Below are 4,599 nucleotides of genomic sequence, written 5' to 3'. Positions count from 1 at the left end.
AGGCGTCCCTAGGGAAAACAGGATAGGAATTGGGGCTTTTGGAAGAAACTCACCCCAGCAGAACCATCGCTGCCAAGCCTAGTAGGCGTCCCTAGGGAAAACAGTGATGCTGCCTTAATTTCTGCTTTACCACCGCAATGTGACCAGGCAGCCCAAACCAAGTACTTCCCAAGCGCTTTGTACTTCCCAAGCGCTTTTGTACTTCCCAAGCGCTTAGTACAGTGCTCTGCACACAGTAAGCGCTCAATAAATACGACTGATGATGAAGTAAGATGGAGATCTGTTGAGTATTTCCATCACAGACGGTCACGACTGTCCAGCTCCGAGGAGGGTTTTGTTGGTCAGACAACCCAGAGGAGCGGAGACCTAGAGGCGAAACCACCGTACCACGATCTGACCCAGAAGGGCAGATGACTTGACCTTGGGCAAGTCGCTTTAACTTCTCTGAGCCTCAGTTCCCTCCTCTGTAAAATGGGGGTGAAGACTGTGAGCCCCCCGTGGGACAACCTGATCACCTTGTATCCCCCCCAGTGCTTAGAACAGTGCTTGGCACATAGTAAGCGCTTAACAAATACCATTATTATTATTACCCCAGCGCTTAGAACAGTGCTTGGCACATAGTAAGCGCTTAATAATAATAATAGGCATTTGTTAAGTGCTTACTATGTGCCAAGAACTGTTCTAAGCGCTGGAGAGGATACAGGGTGACCAGGTTGTCCCACGTGGGGCTCACGGTCTTAATCCCCATTTTACAGATGAGGTAACTGAGGCCCAGAGAAGTGAAGTGACTTGCCCAAGATCACACAGTAGACATGTGGTGGAGTCGGGATTCGAACCCATGACCTCTGACTCCAAAGCCCGGGCTCTTTCCACTGAGCCACAATGCTTAACAAATGCCATCATCATTATTATTATTATTATTATTATTATTACCCCAGCTCTTAGAACAGGGCTTGGCACACAGTAAGCACTTAACTAATGCCATTATTATTGTTGTTATTATTATTATCCCAGCGCTTAGAACAGTGCTTGGCACATAGCGTTTAACAAATGCCATTATTATTGTTATTATCATTATTATTATTATTATTACCCCAGCACTTGGAACAGTGCTTGGCACATAGTAAGCGCTTAACAAATGCCATTATTATTGTTATTATTATTATTATTACCCCAGCGCTTAGAACAGTGCTTGGCACATAGTAGGCGCTTAACAAAAACCATCATTATCATTATTATTATTACTACTAACGAATGAATGAATGAATGAAGGAGCGAACGAACAAAACGACCGAACACACGAGCGAAAGAGCGAATGAATGCTTGAATGGATGAAGGCGGGGCGGCACGTCCCATTGGCCCGCCTCGAGGAGACCACGCCCCCTTCGGCGCGTCCCATTGGCCCGCCTCGAGGAGACCACGCCCCCTTCGGCGCGTCCCATTGGCCCGCCTCGAGGAGGCCCCCCGCGGCAGCGCGTCCTATTGGTCCGTCTCGCGGAGGCCCTCGCGGCAGCGTGTCCCATTGGCCGTTTTGTGGAGGCCCCGCAGCAGCGCGTCCTATTGGTCCGTCTCGCGGAAGCCCCGCGGCAGCGCGTCCTATTGGTCCGTCTCGCGGAGGCCCCCACAGCAGCGCGTCCTATTGGCCCGTCTCGTGGAGGCCCCGCGGCAGCGCGTCCTATTGGTCCGTCTCGCGAATGACCCCCGCGGAAGCGCGTCCTATTCCGTCTCTCGGAGGCCCCCGCGGCAGCGCGTCCCATTGGCCGTCTCGCGGAGGCCCCCGCGGCAGCGCGTCCCATTGGCCGTCCTGTGGAGGCCCCGCGGCAGCGCGTCCTATTGGTCCGTTTCTCGGAGCCCCCCGCGGCAGCGCGTCCTATTGGTCCGTCTCGCGGAGGCCCACCTCCCTGCGGTGCGGCTGTAATGGCGGCCGTCATGGCGACGAGCTTCTCCTCAGGTAACGACCGACCCACCAAGCTGGCCCACCCTGCTTTCCCCCCGGGGGACCACCTCTGTATATGTAGATATGTTTGTACGCATTTATTACTCTATTTATTTTATTTGGACACATTTATTCTATTGATTTTATTTTGTTAATATGTTTTGTTGTCTGTCTCCCCCTTCTAGACTGTGAGCCCACTGTTGGGTAGGGACCGTCTCCATACGTTGCCAACTTGTACTTCCCAAGCGCTTAGTACAGTGCTCTGCACACAGTAAGCGCTCAATAAATACGCTTGAATGAATGAAAACGTATTAACTATTTATTTTACTTGTACATATTTACTATTGTATTTTATTTTGTGAATATGTCTTGTCGTCTGTCTCCCCCTTCTAGACTGTGAGCCCACTGTTGGGTAGGGACCGTCTCTCTATGTTGCCAACTTGGACTTCCCAAGCGCTCAGTACAGTGCCCTGCACACAGGAAGCGCTCAATAAATACGATTGATTGATTGTACTTCCCAGGCGCTCAGTACAGTGCTCTGCACACAGTAAGCGCTCAATAAATACGATTGAATGAATGACAGTGAGCCCCACGGGCTGGGCCCAACCTCATTAGCTTCTAATCCGCCCCGGCGCTTAGTACACTGCTTGGTAGTATTCTGTTTATTTTATTTTGTTAATATGTTTTGTTTTATTCTCTGTCTCCCCCTTCTAGGCTGTGAGCCCACTGTTGGGTAGGGACTGTCTCTAGATGTTGCCAATTCGTACTTCCCAAGCGCTTAGTACAGTGCTCTGCACACAGTAAGCGCTCAATGAATACAATTGATTGGGTAGGGACCGTCTCTAGATGTTGCCGACTTGTACTTCCCAAGCGCTTAGTACAGTGCTCTGCACACTTGAAGCGCTCAATAAATACGATTGATTGATTGATTGTACATCCCAAGCGCTCAGTACAGTGCTCTGCACACAGTAAGTGCTCAGTAAATACGATTGAATGAATGAATGAATGAATGACTGTGAGCCCCACGGGCTGGGCCCAACCTCATTAGCTTCTGTCTGCCCCGGCGCTTAGTACACTGCTTGGTATTATTCTGTTTATTTTATTTTGTTAATATGTTTTGTTTTGTTGTCTTTCCCCCACCCCCCCACCCCCCTTCTAGACTGTGAGCCTGTTGTTGGGTAGGGACCGTCTCTAGATGTTGCCAACTTGGACTTCCCAAGCGCTTAGTACAGTGCTCCGCACACAGTCAGCGCTCAGTAAATACAACTGATTGATTGATTGTACTTCCCAAGTGCTCAGTACAGTGCTCTGCACACAGTAAGCTCTCAATAAATACGATTGAATGAATGAATGACTGAATGACTGTGAGCCCCACGGGCTGGGCCCAACCTCATTAGCTTCTAATCTGCCCTGGCGCTTAGTACACTGCTTGGTACTATTCTATTTATTTTATTTTGTTAATATGTTTTGTTTTGTTGTCTTTCCCCCACCCCCCTTCTAGACTGTGAGCCCGTTGTTGGGTAGGGACTGTCTCTAGATGTTGCCAACTTGGACTTCCCAAGCGCTTAGTACAGTGCTCTGCACACAGGAAGCGCTCAATAAATACGATTGATTGATTGATTGTACATCCTAAGCGCTCAGTACAGTGCTCTGCACACAGTAAGCGCTCAGTAAATACGATTGAATGAATGAATGAATGAATGACTGTGAGCCCCACGGGCTGGGCCCAACCTCTTTAGCTTCTGTCTGCCCCGGCGCTTAGTACACTGCTTGGTACTATTCTGTTTATTTTATTTTGTTAATATGTTTTGTTTTGTTGTCTTTCCCCCACCCCCCCCACCCCCCTTCTAGACTGTGAGCCTGTTGTTGGGTAGGGACCGTCTCTAGATGTTGCCAACTTGGACTTCCCAAGCGCTTAGTACAGTGCTCTGCACACAGTAAGCGCTCAATAAATACGACTGATTGATTGATTGTACTTCCCAAGCGCTCAGGACAGTGCTCTGCACACAGTAAACGCTCAATAAATACGATGGAGTGAATGAATGATTGACTGTGAGCCCCATGGGCTGGGCCCAACCTCGTTAGCTTCTATCTGCCACGGCGCTTAGTACACTGCTTGGAAGTATTCTGTTTATTTTATTTTGTTAATATGGTTTGTTGTCTGTCTCCCCCTTCTAGACTGAGAGCCCGCTGTCGGGTAGGGACCGTCTCTAGATGTTGCCAACTTGGACTTCCCAAGCGCTTAGTACAGTGCTCTGCACACAGTAAGCGCTCAATAAATACGATTGAATGAATGAATGAATGAAAATGTATTAACTCTATTTTACATGTACATATTTACTATTCTATTTATTTTATTTTGTGAATATGTTTTGCTTTGTTGACGAGGGGGAGAGACATATATACATATATACAGTTGAGCGCTTACTGTGTGCAGAGCACTGTATTAAGGGTCGGGGGCTGAGGTAAAGGATAGCAGGATTTATGGCTACTGGCCAAGTGGGAAGGGAAGCCATTGGTGGCTGTGGGAGAATTGTGCCCCTTTTTCATCCCTAAACTTCAGACTTCATCTTTTAGGGAGTTGATGAAAATCAGTTCATTTCAGAGCCCGACTGCAAAGAGCGCTAAAGTTTCCTTCTCCTCCTCCGTGCAGGTCGACCGTC

The sequence above is a fragment of the Tachyglossus aculeatus genome, chromosome 20 (genome assembly GCF_015852505.1).
Source record: "Tachyglossus aculeatus isolate mTacAcu1 chromosome 20, mTacAcu1.pri, whole genome shotgun sequence".
Lineage (NCBI taxonomy): Eukaryota > Metazoa > Chordata > Mammalia > Monotremata > Tachyglossidae > Tachyglossus > Tachyglossus aculeatus.
Note: the sequence above shows the minus strand (reverse complement) of the source record.